Below are 18,794 nucleotides of genomic sequence, written 5' to 3'. Positions count from 1 at the left end.
GACCTTCACTCCCATTTCAGATGGCACAAGATGAACCCCAGGTTGTGTCATTAATGTGCTCAGTAAATGGAGGGGCTCAGCAAAGTGGATGCTGCCTTTTCCTTGGCTAGATGATCCCGAGAAAGCATTAAATGGAAAATTAAATGACTAGGATCCCCCCATCCCTCCACCTGTCAGCACAAGCACCCTCAAGATATTGGGCTTCTAGCAGGCAAACGGGTGTGTATATTTTTGTGAAAGGCTCTCACTGAAATATTGGCTTTTGAAACTTTGTCCACCAGGTCTCCTGTTGGGGGTGTGTGCACACAACCTGTTGTGTAAGGATGTGGGTGAGGCTTTATCTTTGAAACAGTCCAAGGCCTGGGCCAGAATAACAAAAAAAACCCCACCTAATACTGTTGCTAACAACTCCACTTGTCTGGTCTGATGGAACTCTCCACAGTAGGGATAAAGCTCGTCTGTTCAGGAAACAGAACTTTCTTGGGAGCTGGTCGGACACTGTGGAATTAACTCCCCCAGGAATTAAGGCCTATCCCAAGCCTCACTGCTTTCTGCTCCAAGTGTAAGGTGCATTTCACTAACAAATACACAGCAACATATTTTTTCAAAAAACCCTGCCAAGACATTCCAATGCACATGCTTTCTCCCCCCTCAGGGAGAGGATTGGAAAACAAACTCTACCTAATAGATGTGAAATCACATTGCTTAATGCACTAACCGAAAGGGGTTCAGATGCTACTGTGATGAGTGCAAAATTAGAACCTCTGCAGAATAAAATAGGTGGGAGTAAGTGTGAGGTGGAAAACTGGAACAGAGGTGGGACTGGGGTGGGAGCTACAAGACCTGATGCAGCATCTCTGCACAGCTTTTCAACACCCATGAACACCAAGTAGCTGGGGTGTGCAGGCCATGAAGGATTTGCCTTTATTTCAATAGAATTCATTTGTATTGAAGCCTGAGTTGGGACTATTCAGATGATCAAGAACTGCAGGACCTAGGGAGCACAGTGATTAGCTCTGTAGGCCAATTTTTGAGCCAGGCTCAGCATCCATAATCACAACCAGATTTCCCAAAGGGATCAGTATACTGGGAGATGAGCTCTTTAAAAGAAATCCATTCACGGGTGTCAGAGCAGGCGTAAGAGGACATAGTCCTTTTGAAAAGCTGGGCTCTTATTTCAGTGCCAAAATGGGGGGCAGAATTATTTGGCAAAAATCTGACCCAAATTGTGAAAACTAAGCATTTGAACTCTTTTGAAGCTTTGGTCCTGTACAAATAGGATTGTACAGACATGTACTGGGGATGAATAGATATACGTCAGGGACTAATAGTTTTATTTATAAAGCATACTTCCAGCCCAGGTACTGTCCAGAGTAATGGAACCACAGTTTAAAGAGATCATCATAAAACAATACCCGCATTAGACCTCAGACAAATTAATTTAATTGAGAGTGAAGAAGTGACAGAGATGGGATGAGTTATCCCAGGAAGGAAGGGAGATCTCAATTTAGAGTCTCATCTAATCTAAGGACAGTTTCTGTAACATTGCAGCATACCTCCCTTCCCCCTCCTGTGCTGCAATGCAGTGAGAGCAGATGGGTGAGCTAATCAGCCTGCAGCTCTTGCTGTTTAAAGGAACCTCTAAAAAGGCTGATCTGATTTTTAATGGTGTCTCGTTGGATTGGAACAACTTATTAAAACTACGTATCCCTACTGATGTACATGGCACTTGATCCAAAGTCCACTGAACTAAATGAGAACCTTATCACTAAATTATCCAAGTGCTGCTGATATGCCTTCAGAGGTTTGTTTTCCCACACACACTCATACCAACTATAGATAGACACAAATAAAATCCATGGATCAAAACAAATCTGAACTTTGGGGGAAATTTGAACCCACATCTCAACTTTATTGTTTGGGTCAGTTCTCTAATAATAACCTCTAGAGGTGGTTCAGATACACCTACATCTGACCGTCATGCTGCTTCAAGAGGTCAGCAACCAAGGCGCTACTGGCAATTAGCCTGGAACAAAGCTGAGTTTGTATATAAACACAGGCCCGGAGACATTGTATATGTCCTAGAACAAGCTGCCCTCTGTACTCCAAATCAGAGCTCTTCCCGCTGGCCCATCTTTTCTGTTCTCACATGGAAGCAAAAGCTATAGCTGAACTCACAGTCTCTGCAACTCTGATCTTTGATCACTGACAGGAGTGACAGCAAATTATCAGCGTGGCTGGGAGTTGGTAGTCCTTTTTCCCCTACCCACAAAGCTCTGCACCTTTTGGTCCAAGTACAAGGTGCACTTCTTTGACTGTGGCCTCACTAGTACAATGCACATAGCAGCATGTGTGTATATACATATTTAAAAAGAAACAAACCACACCCCAGAACAAAGTATTACATTGTGCACACGTTCTCTCCAGGGAGAGGATGACAGAAAGGATGAAGCACGTGATAGATGTTTGTCATGTCATGTTTGTAGAGCGCTTTGATACTATGATAATGAGGCTGGTATGACAACCTAAACATTTTGTTGGCCCATCACTTGGACCATGTCACCCCTCTCTCTGCATCTCTCCACTGGCTCCCTTTTATCACATTAAACATATTTTTATTTGTATTACTGTAGCACCGAATAGTTCCAGTCATGGACCAAGACCCTATTGTGCTAGGCATTGTACAAACAGAACAAAAAAACAAAACAAAACAAAAAGATCATAAGCTCTGCGGGGCAGCAACTCTAAGTATAAGACAAGAGACAACAGATTGACAGGAAAGTACAAGGAAACAATGAGATAATATTGATCAGCATGATGTGCTGAGACCGCAGCCTATCTGCTATCATAAACTACTTATCTTCACTTTCAAGGGCCTTCATGGCCTATCCTCAACCTCATTCAGTTTAAAAAGGCTGACTATTGTCTCTAGTCAGGCCATGGTGCCAGTCTCCATCCTACACTTGTTAAAATTTTCAAACTACCACCTTTGTGCTTTCTCCCATGCTGCGCCTTGTGCTTGGGAGGAGCTCCAGGAAAAAACTCTCAAAGCTCCCTCATTATCCTCCTTCAAATCCCTCCTCCAAACTTTTTGCTGTTAGGCCTACAAAACATTTGACAACAGTTAGGCTGCTGGTTTACTGAGATCACTGTCTCTCATGCTAACCAACATGGTCTCATTGTTTTTTTTAAGATACCCTGTTTGATTCCATCTTGTCTCGTCTTCGCCATTGATTGTAAGCTCTTTGCGGGCAGAGACTGTCTTTTTGTTCTGAGTTTGTACAGCACCTAGCACAATGGAGTCCTGGTCCAGGACTGGGGTTCCTAGGCACTATGATAATACATACAACAAATTATCTGTATGGAACAGAATTCCCTCAAGCCCTGTTTAAGAACGCCTCATACCATAGTATAGTAAACATTTGTTATTCACATCAATACAACCATGATTGGAGCAAGATGTACTAGATTAGGGCCTACATTTTCAAAAATGAGGATGATTTTTGGGTGCCCAGTTTTACACACTTAACAGGATATCTGATTTTCAAATAAGACCCTTTCAAATAGGACCTCGTTGGGCGCCTAACATTTTTGAAAATTTAGGCCTAAAAAGACAGATAAGATGGTTGAAGGGCTGTATCATTTAAAACTAGACTGGACAAAGTCATGCAGAATAGACGAGAATAATAGATTTTAAAGCCAGAAAGGACCATTAGATCATCTGGTCTGACCATTTGTAGAACACAGGCCAAAGAATGTCACTCAGGTACCCCGAATTGATCCCAAATCGCTTGTGTTTGACTAAAACATTTTCTAGAAATGCATCCAGTCTTGATTTAAAGACATGAAGAGAGAGAATCCATCACTTCCTTGGGTAGGTTTTTCTTCCAGTGGTTAATCACCTTCACAATTAAAAATATGTGCCTTATTTCTAATGTGTATTTTCTGGCTTTAATTTCAAGCTAAAGTCTAGATCGTACCTAATAGTCATCACTAACGACTATAATGAAAATGATACTTTGCTGTTCTCTAGCAATTTAATAAGCAACTGAACGGCGTTGGCACCTACACAATCATCTTTTGAGACGGATGGTTGCCATAAATCAGAGGCTCTTAAAGCACAACACTGCTCTGTCATTATCCCCATCTGAGTCACTTTACAGATGAGGAAACTAAGGCGCAGAGTGGCCAAGCGACTTATCTAAAGTCACACAGTGAGTCAGTGGCAGAGCTGGGAGCAAACATAGACCTTGTGACTCTCATATTTACTTTGTTTAATCCCAAAACTAAGCTTTTTCTCAGAACAGATGTGGTCTGTGAAAAAAAAAAAAAATTGGAGATATATGCCTCTGGGCAGGTCATTTAACTGTCCCTCCATCTATTAAATGGACATAATGCTGTGTTAGTTAAGGACTGTAAAGCATTTTAATAATGGCCTCTTCTCTGCATTCCACCATGAGTCATACACAGTGCTGTGAAGCTAAAACAGTCCCTCCCCCACACAGCGAAACAGGCATAATTTAAGCTTTGTTTACAGCATAGACCTAAAATCATCCATCACTCAGGGTCATTTACAAGGTCAAAAGCTGCAGAACATTGGCATGAAGGGGCTGCTGTAATAATAGCTAATGAAAGAAGTTCAGGTCTCAAGAATGATTATGAAATCATAAACATGGGAGAGGCCCATTTCCCTCTGCATTCCTGCTTGGTTAGTCTTGTCTCTCTCGGTAAAATTTGAGCTTTGCTAACAACCACCTCCAATGCCTGCCTTAAGACTCACGTATATCAAGAGCCTTATTTCTGTGTGTAATGCAAATGTTCATTTTCTGTTTTCTCCCATCCCTCCCCAAGCAAAGTCAAGAACACAGAAATCAAGACCCATCTCCCACTGCTTCGACTGGTCTGGTTAGGATCCTGAAGCTAGTTTACTGGACATTAGTGCTTCTACTATTGTTCAGATTATTAAAGGAAATGATAGATTAAATAGAATCCCACAATTGCAAAGGTGGAGTTTTCCTACCCATGATAAACATTAAATCTAACAAAACCTCATGTGAAGCAGGTTTCCCATTTTACAGAGGTTGAGATTTATGCATGAGTTATGGGTAGGGCTAGAAATCAAACCCACAACTTCTAACTCTTCAGTCCCCACTTTTAAGAGTGGGCAACACTCCCTCTGGTCTTTAAAGATACTTGCACCCATCCCTCTTTTCCATCCAGTTTTCCTCTCTACAATGCTGACTTTGTAACAGCACGTCCATGTCTCTGGAACAGGATTATGTTTTTCTTGCAGGATTGAGGCAGTATAATAAATATTTCCCCCCTGTTCTTACACCTTTCTGTTGAGATTCTGTGCTGCAGCAGAGAAGGCACAACCCAGGGGGAGGCAGCGAAAAAGGTGGCTTTAAGTCACCTTTGCACCAGAGGGATTATAAACTGTCTCCGGTCAAAATGGCCCCAACCATAAATTAGAGCAGCCAGCAGTTTATAGATATTGGACAAGACCAGGGACAGAAACTTTCCCTGAATCTGAGGATTTTAAGGCACTTTATAGAGAGTTAAGCATCTGAACTCCCTTGAACAGTGTGTGGGTATTATACCCTCCTCACTCATCAATTTTAGAAATGAGGAAACTAAAACACACAACCTCCCTTTGGTGTACTCACCCCACAGAAGGAGGCAAGGACACATGGGAGAGATGGAGAAACTAAAGAACACAATCCCTATAACTATTCCACTCTTCCGGGATTTAAAACTTTAAAATGACAGTCAGGTCAAGTCCAGCCTAAAATTTAAGCATGTAAATCCAAGAATTAAAAAATTATGTTTTTTTAAAAAATCCCAGTTAATTGGAATAGAAAAAAAAACAACCCACCACATTAACAGGAAAACAAGTTGATTTAAAACAAGTAGTAGTAGCAACTCAGACCACTGCAGTGCTGAGCTAATGCCAGAAAGTGAAATTGACATGAAACCATCTAGAAATTAAACATCTATATTTATTGTCCGATTTTAGTGCCTAGATGCCATTGACTGAGTGATATTTGATAGAAGGAGGATGATTAGATTTTAACAAAACAACACAGTGAAAAGTAAATGCGATTATTCTGTTAAATTATTTCAGGTCCTGCAGTTCTGAATGCTGCAGTAACTGTGGGGGAGGAGAAGAGGGCTTGTGATGACTATGCTGGCCAGTTGTTTTTAATAGAGTAATTCCATAATGTTACATAAGCTTATTCATGGTGATTTGCCACATGAGGTCTTTGACTAAATCCTGCTACCATTGGACTCAACGGCCAAATTCCCACTAGTTTCAATAGGAAGCAGGATGGTGCCCTTGGTTCCTATCTGCAGGGGGGTGGAAGAGGAAGGGCAAAAGAGATAGATGTGCCGGATCTCATTTATCATCAGAACTCACTGGAATTTCCCAGAGCCCTTAAACATGCCTGGACCGCACCAGCCACGTGACCATTACAGTCCCTTTGTTCTATTTAATCTCATCTTTTTCATTGGATCAGCCTTCTGGCTGTTGTTATGACAACATCTTGGCAAGGGGATTGGCCTAACTGTTGCTAGGCTGAAGTCTGTTTTTCTCTCCCCTCCCCAGTTGTGATGTGTCACCATTGCATAGGCTGTCCTAGTGATCGGCCCAGAACTGCATTTCCAGTAAAGGCCTTTTAACGTAATTGGTTCCACCATGGACTGTGCAGAGCCTGTGGTCCCTGCCCCCATATCCAGCTGGCTGCGCTCCACCCAGTCCCTGCCAACAGGGGTTGACACGCTGCTGTCTCTGCGCTGTCTCTCTCCCATGCCGCAATGCCTGGCCCACATTAGGACATCCCACCAGCATTGCCACATATTAGTTCCCATCACTTTTCCTGACCCACGTTAATTTATTATTTGGATGCCTTTAGCACCTAGGAGTCACAGACCATTGTACTACATGCTGTACAAACACAGAACAAAGTAACAGTCCCTAACCCAAAGAACTTACATCCCACGTCAGATGCCTGACCGCAGGTTTCTCTTCACTTCAGCTGCCCCTCCCCCCGGCTCTCTGAGAAATCAGAGCATGCATGGGCTCCATCTTGATTAACCTACTTTTTTCTTCTTCAATCAGTGAAGATGATTCAAACAAACAATTTTAAGTACACATATGACCCCCATTACCTGAGCACCTGTCTTTAATATATTCATCCTCACCACACCCCTGTAAAGTATACCAGTGCTAAAAGCCCCATTTCACACATGGGGAAACTGAGGCAGAGAGAGGCTAAGTGATCTGCCCAAGGTCACACAGGAAGTTTGTGTCAGAACAGGGAATTGAACCTGGATCTTGTGAGTGGCCGACTACTGCCCTAACCCTAACCCTACTCTACCAGGGATAGGTTGATGTTATTTCTGGCACATGCCCTATCCCTGGATTGGCTACTAGGTGAAGGAATCCAAATCAGGAGTAGGTTGCAGTCAGCTGGATACTAGAGTCCCCTACCTCCAAAGAACATCTTTGGCACTACAGCTTCTTCAGAGGACCCCTTTCCAAACCAGTTGAGGGGCAGTTTGGAAGGGGTTCTGATGATCATTGCTAGCGGTGCTATTTCATTCTTTGGGAACAGATGCCAAGAGAGCAGTAAACAGGCTGAGCTGCAAGAGGAGGGGATGGAGACATGAAGTAAAAGGCAGCAGCAGCTCTCATTGTTTTATGCAAAGATTCCTCTGATCTCAGAGTTGCTTCAGCACTGGAGGCAGGGCGCAGAGTGAGTCACTGAGCCTAAAATCACTCCTCCTGGTCACGAAGCAGAGTCTGCTGTCATAGCCTCGTGCCAGCTCCTTCCCCTCCTGATGCTTCAGAGAGAATGACTCAGGAGTCCTCATAAGTCATGCACCAGGGCAGCCTGTGGGAGGATGGATCCAGAAGGACAGGAAGAAGAAAGGTGGTGGGCTGATACAGGCAATGTCTGCTGTTGTTATTCAAGCAAATGGCATGCTTTACGGCTGTATCCTTCCATCCTTGCTCTAGTAAGCGTATAACTGCCACTGCCCCCTCTCTCATAAGCAACGGTCAGAGGATTTGATTGATTTAAAAAACAAACAACTACCACTCCTCAAGCATCTCCAGTCTTTGGAGATGATAATCTCGAGCTCTGATCTAGAGCTTTTCATTAATAGAGTTCAAAGTGATTTACGAAGGGAGGTCAGTATCACCATCTCCATTTTGCGGAGGGAGAAACTGAGACACCAAGTAGGCCAGTTTACAAAGTATGATTAAAACCTGTGGAATCTATTGCCACATGAAGTGATTGAGGCACAGAGCAGACCAGTTTACAAATGTGATTAAGGCCTACAGAACACAGGAAGTCATTGAGGTCAACAATTTAATAAGATTCCTAAAGGAATTGACCATCAAGGAAGTGGTGTGGTTTAGTGCAGGGGTTCTCAACCGGTGGTACGCGTACCACCAGTGGTACGCGGAAGACGTCTCGGTGGTACACGATGGAAAACGCGCCGCCGATTCCGCCGCCGAATCCCCCCCCCCCCTTGCCGCCGCCGAAAAACCCCGCTGCCGCCGTTTCCCCCCCCCCTTGCCGCCGCTGCTAAAACCTGCCGCCGAAAAACCCCGCTGCCGCTGTTTCCCCCCCCCTTGCCGCCGCCGAAAACCACGCTGCCGCCGATTCCCCCCCCCCCTTGCCGCTGCCGCTAAAACCTGCCGCCGCCTAACCCCCCCCTTGCTGCCGCCGAAAAACCACGCTGCCGCCGATCCCCCCCCTCTTCCGCCGCCGGGAAACCGTGCCGCCGCCGAATGTCTTCCCCCGCCGGCGTTAAAAAAACTCTCTGCCGCCGAATTAAAGCCCCCCCGCGGCAAAACCAATTTTCAGGCGCCGAGAAACCGCAGTCCCATCCTGTCTGTCGCCGAAAAGTGTGAAACGGCGGCAGGGTTTCGGCGGAGGGCATAGATCCCTCCACGCAACCCCGTAATTTTACCGAGTCCTACTCGGTCCAGGCACAGTCAGGTGAAGCGGTACTTGACCTGACTGTACCTGACCCGAGTGGTACTCTGTAAAAAAAGGTTGAGAACCGCTGGTTTAGTGGATAAAGCCCTGGATTGTGACTCAGGACACTTGAGTTCTACTCCTGGCTCTGCTGCTGGGTGACCTTAGGCAAGTCCCTTTGTCCCTCTGTGCCCCAGTTTCCCCATCTATAAAATGGGGATAATGATACTAACCTCCTTTGTAAAGCACTCAGGTTTATTGTAGCAAAGATGGGGATTATTATTTATATGGACATACAAATATCCAGTTATAATTAATACATTTTGGAAGGGATATTAAACCTTGTGCTTCAAGGCTTAAGAATCTCTGACAATTATAAGGGTCTCTCTTCACTGCAGAAGCAACCCAGGCTATTACCCAGATTTTAGCCCTAATCCTCCCATCCACACACAAATCCCTTTTACGCAGGTTTATTTGGGCTTTGAACCCAGGCTCCCTTAGCTGGCCAGGGGTACAACTTACAGCCCTGGTTCCACTTTAGCTCTGGCTCTAACCCATCCACGTTGTAGTGTGAATGCAGGCTGTAACCTGGATTTCAGAACCTGGATGACTATAGTCCTCCAATGCCTTCCCACAATTCTCCAGGGACCATATTTTCCTGCCCTTCTACCTACTCCCTTCTTCTGCACCTGAAGTCACCTATCAATTTCTATATTAGTGCAGCACTAAGAATCATGGGATATGCCCCCCCAGAGATAGTACCAGGTTTACAATGGCGCTATGCCCACACTCAGAAGGGGCCCCAGCACCCAGACCATGACTCCAACCTCTGTTCCGCCTGTAGGCTGCCCTAAGACACCACCACCACGTGACTTCTTTCGTCCCCCTCAAAGGCCTCACCCACCACTTGCTCCTCTCCAGCCCCTCCGCATGCGAGGGGCAGGTGGGCTTTGGGGAGAAGAGGCTGAGCAGGGGTGGGGCCATAGTCCAGGCGCTGTGGCCCACAAAAGAATAATCTGGGCCTGCCCAGAGGTCTTTGTGCCTAGTCAGGGTTAGTGAAGTGCCTGCATGTATGTGGCTATGCCGGTATGACTCAAGTGTAGCTTCGCCACGTGAAAGCTTGTACACGCAGGTTCCCGGATCCAGGTAAACTCTGCCGTAAAGACATACTCGTAGAAAACAGGATACGACTTATGAGGGAACAGATTATCCTACATCTGCCTGCTGCAGGGTTTTTATAACTTACTCTGAAACACCTGGTTTTGGCCACTGTCAGAGACAGGCTATTGTGCTAGACAGACTTCGGCACTGATCCAGTTTGGCAATTCACACGTAAGTTACTTGAACAAGGTCATATGGCGAGTCAGCGGCAGAACCAGAAACAGAACCCTGTAGATCTAGCTCTTTGAAGTAGACTATGGGTATGTCTACACGTCAAGTGGCACAGCTGCAGCTTTGCTGCTATGTTGTTGCAGCACTGTAGTGTAGACGCTACAGGGATAGAAGGGGTTTTTCCATGCTGTACTAAATCCACCCCCTTGAGAGACAGCATCTAGGTCGACAGAAGAATTCCAGAGGCCAGGCTGACTTAACGACATCCCTCAGGGGTGCAAATTTTTTGACACCTCTGAGCAACATGGTAGGTTGTTGGGTTGTTTTGTTTTTGTTTTTTTTTTTAATTAAAAATTGGAAATGAAGTGTTTTGATAAGGTCTAAATGTTCTCTTCTGACATTTTGACTGGAGTTCTGAGGCGCTGTTGCAACATAAATAATAATTTAGGAACAGCACTGCAATTTTGTTATGAAACGACTGTTTTAAGACTTACTTTATAGTTTGAACAGAGTAAACAGTTGAAATAAAAAATAATTCAGAACAAAAAGAGTTTTGGAAATCTCAGAGTTTCTCACAAAATGGAAACTCCAGTTCCTGCACAGCTCTAATCATCATCTTCATTCTAAAGGCAGGGAATGGAGGCACAGGGATGGGAGGAGACTTGCTCAGGCCCCAGCGTGGAGAATAGAAGCCAGGAGACATGGTCCAGTACCTGACTGAAATCATGCTGCCCCCCCCAGTATAAATGGACAGCTGATATTAGAACATGCAATTATGACACACTCTTTAATGACACTGCTGCAGAAAGAAATGCATCTTAACTAATTTAGCCTACCCAGATACTCCTGGGGAATGTATGTAAATAGAGCTGTAGTGAATCAGTTATGTGACAGAAATTCAGGGTCTGAGTCCTCTGTATTCTCGCAAATGCACCACATTTCACATTAGCCATGTTTTCACATGATGCTCTGTCCTGTCTCACCCTTTTTAATTACATGAAAGGTTTGCAATTTAGGTTTCTAACCTGAAACAGTTCATATCATACTTTGTTGTGATCTGAGGATTAGGAATGGGCTGCAGTCTTTCACCTCCTATTCTAGTTGCAATCCTGATTTGTCTGATAGTGGTAGAAATCTGTTCCCTTCTCTGTGCTGAGTGAAATGAGTTTTGGTAGATTTCAGTCCCCTTCTTAGGGAACAGTGACCTCATTACGCAAACAGCACTTAATGAGAGAATTAGATTGGTCATGGAGTCTCAAGGATTTCTCTGAGGAACCTTCATCACTCACACCCAGCTCTTAACTTTTGGACATTCATCAGTTAGGCAAATCCCAAATGGACGTAGCCTCCTTACAGATTGAGCACCACTGGGATTGATCTCTAGCTAGGTCCTCAACACGGTCTGGCTGGGTGTTCAGACTCTCTCAGTCATCACCAATCTTATTGTGCACCAAAGCTTTTAGTGCGTTGGTGATCACTGACTGCGTAGAGGTATTCCTTGGTAAAGCTGCTTCATAATTCATTGGTCTTCCATCCTAGTAATATGCCCAAACCAAGAAAGCCACTGAAACTGAACCAGTGCCTGGTCCAGCCATTGCCAGACTTTGACCACTGACATGTTAGCTGGCTTGAGCCAACACTCGTATTTGGGTTTATTTCCTAAATAGATAACACTTTTATCATGATTTACACCCCATGCTGGGTTCATTTCACTTGAGGATTCCTTGTCAGCTGCTTAGAGGGTAAAGGGACTTGAGTCTTATTGTAAACTCTGGAAGGGAGTGTGGTTAGAGCAGAGAGTGGGGACTGGGAGTGTGGCCTAATGTTCGGAGGTATTCGAGACCTGCTCTGCCTAAAACATAGCTCCATCTAGCCCAGTATTCTGTCTTCCAACGGTGGCACAGTGACCAATAATGTAGGCAATAGTTTGATATGCTAGGTGCTTCAGAAGAAATGAATAGAACAAGTAATCATCAAGTGATCCATCCCATAGGCCATCCCCAGCCTCTGGCAATCAGCCAGATTGTCCCTCAGTAATTGAGAATTTAAGACGGATTGTATTTACTGAGGGACAACCTATCAGAGATTGTTGTTATTGTAAATATTGTACATACAATCCACCTCCAAACATGGCTTGCAGTGGGGCACACAGAGAGCAAGCTATCTAGAAAAGGGTAGCCTCAGCATGGAGACAGTTCTACAGTACAAAGGCCATGGACAGCAAGGGCAGGGGCTGTACCTCCTCCTGCTACGTTTACCATGCTGTGGCCATCAGTGGCAATCCAATATTAGTGACTTTGCCCACTGTTGTCTTGGGTTAGCTACAATAGGCCTGGGGTGTGCTCTGTAGCCTTCTCTCTCTAGGAGCTCCATAATGCACTTAATTCCAACCATCTGTACTCTGATCTGTAAAGGGGGCATAAAGAGAGTAGTGTGTTCCCAGGGAATAAGGCAACAAAAACGGTATCAGGACTCCCGGCCCTGCCAATTACTTGGCCACGAAGCCCCTAACTCCTGGACCAGAACCCTACTGTATTAGGCACTGTACAAACAGATGGTCCCCGCACCCAAGAGCTCACAATCCAAGTTACTTTCTCTCTCTGTGCCATGGGGGGAGAGGGGGGAATAAGGACACATCTTTGTAGAGTGCTTTAAGCTCTAAACCTTTGTGACAACCACCCTGACAGTCAGTCAGTCAGTCTACTCACACCAAACTTTGCTACTGACCAGGAGAAAATGGGGGCGCTTCCAGGTGGTAATGGCCACATACTTCTCCATGGGGAGGGGAGCTTTCACATTGGTGTGCTGTCACTGTGCTTTTGTGAAATATGCCAAGCAGAACAATTTACCATGCAGCCCAAATCCACTTTTCCTTCAACTCCTTGAGCTCTGTGCAATCAATGCATTGTGGATGATGTAGTTTAGCCTTCTCTACACACAGAAGTTGCCCCTGTGTACAGGTATGAGTAAAGCTGTAATAACACTGAGATCTACTGATTAAAAAAGTACTTCACAAAGGAGGTCAGTATCACTAGTCCTGTTTTACAGATGGGGAAAACAGACACAGGGAGGAAAGTGACTTGCCCAAGGTCATCCAGCAGGTTAGGTGTCAGAGCTGGAATAGAACCCTAGTCCTAGTCCAGTGCACTAACCACTAGACCATACCACCGCCCCCTAACGTGGTGTATATATAGATATAAATGAGTTTATGGGAATGTGTGTGCCGTGTTGTTGTAGCCATGTTGGTCCCAGGATATGAGACACAAGGAGTGTGAGGTAACGTGTGGTGTTGGACCAATTTCTGCTGGTGAGAGACAAGCTTTCAAGCAAAGCTCGTCTCTCTGACCAACAGAAGTTGGTCCAACACCACACATTATCTCACACTCCTTGTCTCTTTATGGGAATAAACTACATTGGTGTACACAGAAAGGGGAATTAGCTACACTGGTCTAAGGCACCAGTTTAACTACACCCACACTACAGTTTGTTCCTGTATAACTATATTGGTTTTAAAACAAAACCCCAAAACAAGACACCCCTAACTGATAGTTCTATCAGCACTATGCTCTGAACATGGTTTTTGACTAGAGTTTGGCCTGCTTATACACGAGGTCAGACTAGACAAATGGTCCCTGTTGGTTTTGAAATGTGTGTACACACACCAGGACAAAAAAGTGCCCTGGACACAAGATCTGAATGTGTACATCTCACTTGCCAACTGCTGCTTGCATTAGAAAGGATCATGGAAACAAGACAGGGAGTCTAACTTGCATGAAAAAATAAAACGAACCCTTTGGAGATTGCAGACACTCATTAAAAATAAATAAAAACAGCCTTACTTGCTCAGGCTAAAGCCGTTACAAATCACTAGCAATTGGAGCCATCTAGCGGGGGAAATATGAACAAAAAGGAGACACACACATACAGTTATGTAAGGAAATCAATCATGGGTGACTAAAAAAAAAAAAAAGTATTGCAGCACAAACTACAAAAAGAAAGTAAGCAACCGTACATTAGGAAGTTCTAACAGCATCGTTTAAGCAGGATAGGTGTGATCAAAAAGGCTAATACAATGCTTGAATGCTTAAACAGTGGAATCTCAAGGATATATTGGCACTGATGTGCTACTGAAATACTGTGTCTGGTGTTCACAGTTCTAAAGGGATGTTGATAAATTGGAGAGGGATCCGAAAAGAGCCAGGAGAACAATTAAAAGATTGGAAAATGTGCCTTATACAAACAAAGAGAAGGTTAATGGGCGAACGATCACACTCTGTTGGGAACAGATCTTCAGTCTAGCAGAAGAAAGGATAACAAGACCCAATGGCTGGACGCTGAAGCTAGACAACTGCAGACTAGACAAATAAAATAAAAATGTATGCTTATTTTGTGAACAGTGCGAGAAATTAACCACAGGAACAGTTTACCAGCAATTTTGGTGAATTCTCCTTCATTGGCAATTTTTACATCAAGATGGGAGTTTTTCTAAAAAGATTCAATCTAGTTCAATCAGGATGTTGTACAGAGCAGTCCTTTGGCCTGTGCTTTACAGGAGGTTGGGCTAGATGATCAGACTGGTCTCTTCTGGGCTTACAATCTATGACAGTCCCAACACATTAATTCACATCCCCCCTCTCTGCACCTTCCTGCTGCTCTTTATAGGGGAACCAACTGATTCCTACTCCAGGGTGCCTCCTTAGTAACTAAGGTTGGCTGGTGCCAGGCCTCTAGCCCTTAAAGGAACAGCCACCCTGTTACAAACAACAAATTAAGAGGAAAAAGACATCCTGAAAATCATGTAATTAAAAAAAACCCTTAATGACCTGTCCATGCCTAGGGTAGACCTCCTTTTGCAGCCTGCCCTGATCTTGGCATTTTCAGGTGAGCAGATTCTCCCAGCACTGGTGGGTGACACTGAAGTCAGACTTCCCAACCAGCCACAAACAGTGCTTCTGATTCCCCACACTGGTTATCAAGAAGCTAAAACAGAAAGTACACAGCCCACTTTACTGCATTTCAGTCTCTGGCTCCCAATCAGCCACTAGGTCCAGTAAAGAGACCAGTTATTAAAAACTCTATGCTCTTTACCAAAAGGGTTCTCCTGACACCAAAGGGTCAGCCACAGTACCAGATCAATATAGGTTTAGATCTTATCCAAAATACCACACTGCCAGCCAATCCTTTAGTAACTAAAATTAAAGGTTTATTATAAAAGGAAAAAAACAAATGATGAGAAATGCTAAATGATTAAAACAATCACAAGTGATTGGAAAGTCCATATATATGTATGTATCAGGTTTCCAGTAGAATTGTGGTGTTTGCAGGCTTGTATAGTCCCTCCGGTGTACATCCAGTACCTGGAAGGGTCTCAGTCCTTTGATTCGCAGCTTCAGTTGTAGATGACTTGATCCAGAGGTGGGTGAAGACTAAAGACCAAATGGATGTGGTGCAGCTGCCTTTTATGTCCCTTGGCTTTTGCCATGCTACTTGTGGAAATTCACAGCAATAAGATGGAGTCCAGGATCACATGAGTAAATCCTAGTGACTCATCAGGTGCAGGCGCTGGGTTTTTTCCAGGACCCTAGACTTATTGTACCTTTGAGTTCCCCCAATGGGCCATCAATCAGTTAGTGCTGCAGCCATCCTGTCTGGGGTGTCGCCCAGAAACACAGCACAAGTTAAAATACTGATACATCAAACATATCCATAAACTTCCAATGCAAACATGACACATACACATAAACTATCATCATACTTAGCAAACCATAACCTTTCTAATGGTACCTGACATAGCATCTCATATGAATTATTGTGATTTTGACATATTGATGTTAAATAATATCATAAATGGTCCCCCTAATCCAGCCAGCGGCACAGACAAAAAGCAATTAAAAACACAAATCTGGTTGCAAGTAAATAGGGATAAAATCTCCATGCCCTTCTAACATAGCACAGCGATCTGGCTAGGTAAGAAGCTGTATTTTGCAACAGCCCTAGAGGAAACTGGAAATAGATCAGTCTGTTAACAGACAAACCACTCAGTGTGACATAATACAGCGCTTTCCCTTTCTACACACAAATGTTCCAGCAGCACAGACAATTCGGGAACAGGCATCTCAAAGACCCTCACCCCGAACAGAACTCTAAAATGGCCACCATCACGTGGTAGCAGGAAGCCTTGTTAAGCTGACTAGACCCACTACCGTGGGAACTAGTATTGATATGGTGGCAGCCATTTTTACACTGTCTAGGCCCAATTCCGAGGACATTAGCATTGTGCACCTATTCTATTTAGAATTTTATACTGTCCTCATCACTGCTGTATCAAACACCCCACCCCCAACTCATTAACCAGCTACTTCCTACCATCCGTCCCCCAGTTCCAGGCCCCTTATGCCCAGACTTCTCTACTTTCCCCCAGTCAATGGCATAGTTACCTCACCCCTCTCCCCAAAGAAACAGATTCAGCCCATTCCATACAGTGCCCAGTAATTAAAGATAGCAGAGACACATTAAGGGCATTTAAGCATTACCTAGATAGGAAAATGGTCTTGTGGCTAAGACATTATCTACCTAATTTATGGCTCAAACCATAGATAACTGGGTGAAATTCAAAGGTCTGCATTTTACAGAAGATGAGATTAGATGATCTAAGTCTCTTCTGGCCTTAAACACTATGAAGACTAAAAGTCCCTGTCTTTTTCTATGGAGAATGGGTTAACAAACAGACAAAAACCCCAGCTCTAAGAAGGCAGGCATGAAATGGCAACCTACTCTTTGTTACATCCCAGCCTCCTTTTATGTGCTGCCCAGATTATAAGATTGTCAGTTCTGCTGTTTTATTCCTGGTAGCAACACCCACTACCAGTAAAATCAATCTTACCAGACCCCTCTTCTGGGTTTGGTAGCTCCCTGAAGCTGCTATAATTTTGCCTTGTTCCCCCAGAAACTCAGAGATGTCTTTTCAGCTCCATCAGCAAAGAGATGGGACCATCCAGCTAATGTCCAAGCACAACTCACTGTAGTGAGCTCTGTCTCCAATGGCAGGAGGGAATTTTCAGGCAGTTTACTTGTTGCCTTCTCTTCTAAACAAAACCCAACACCCACCTTCAGTGAGCAGAAATTATTATCCTGGCATGTGTTCCACTGTCTGCACAGGAAGCTGCCTGTTTTCTAAACCTAACATTTGCATTTCCTGGGCTTTATGACCCCTCCCCTACCCCCCCCACAAGGTGCTTAAAGGCACTTGGGAAAGATTAGCAACTGATTGACCCCTGAGGACAGCTGGGGCAGCTGCACCTTGTTGCATCCCACTTGCATTAACCTTGTGACTCAGTTTTTATCCTTTCAGTTCAAGCAGCAGCGTTCTATGCTGGGGTGCTAAAGGTACCAGGTTCGAACAATGGGAGGGACTTCCCACACACAGCCCTGCTGGTGATCCTGGCCTCTCACACTCGCAGCCCTGTGATGCTCACTCCTAACCCACAGCTTCCTCTGCTATTCCAACCTTGGGTTCCTCACACACACACACACAGCCCTGACCCAAAGTTCACCTGCTATCTCAGCCCTTGTCTCCCGCCATTGTGAGGTCGGAGGCCTTGTACTTTGGGTTAAGCTGCTGTAGCCATGTGACAAACTATTGTAGAATTGCTATTCTGGTTAATTTTCCTGTGTAGACAAGGCCTAAGGAAATTAGGCCCTGAAATCCCTGGGTATCTAAATTCCTTAGGTTCATTCAAAAATCTCAGCCACTTAGTGTAAATGCTAAGGGGAGTATGGAAAAAAACTGCTCTGACAGTAAGGAGAAATGTCAACTCTCATTTAAAACAGGGTTACTTACCAGTAACTGTTGTTCTTCGAGATGTGTTGCTCATATCCATTCCAATATAGGTGAGTGCATGCCACCGTGCACTGGTTCCCAGAACTTTTTTCCCCTTAGCAGACCCCATAGGGTCGGCTTAGGCGACCCCTGGAGTACCACGCTCATGCCGACAGCAGAGACGGAGGGTGAGTGTGGAATGGATATGAGCAACACATCTCGAAGAACAACAGTTACTGGTAAGTAACCCTGTTTTCTACTTTGAGTGAATCCTCATATCCATTCCAGTATAGGTGATTAAATAGCCATACCTTGGAGGTGGGTAGGAGTCAACGGCGAGCTGCCCTCAGCACGGCTCTGCCGAAGCCCGCGTCCTCTCTCGCCCGCTGCACGATGGCATAGTGGGACGTGAAGGTGTGGACCGACGACCAGGTAGCTGCTTTGCAGATGTCCTGCAGGGGCACTCTCTCCAGGAAGGACGCCAACAAGGCCTGGGCCCTGGTTGGGTGCGCTGAAACAGCCCCTGAAAGCGGTACCTTTGCCTGCTCATAGCAGCACTTGATGCAGGCGGTGATCCAGGTGGAGATGCGCTGGGTGGAGACAGGTGAGCCCCTCATCCGGTCCGCCACTGCCACGAACAGCTGTGTCGAATT

Source organism: Emydura macquarii, unplaced genomic scaffold (assembly GCF_026122565.2).
Source record: "Emydura macquarii macquarii isolate MOO-44397 ecotype Brisbane River unplaced genomic scaffold, CSIRO-AGI_Emac_v2 contig_968, whole genome shotgun sequence".
NCBI classification, from domain to species: Eukaryota; Metazoa; Chordata; order Testudines; family Chelidae; genus Emydura; species Emydura macquarii.
Note: the sequence above shows the minus strand (reverse complement) of the source record.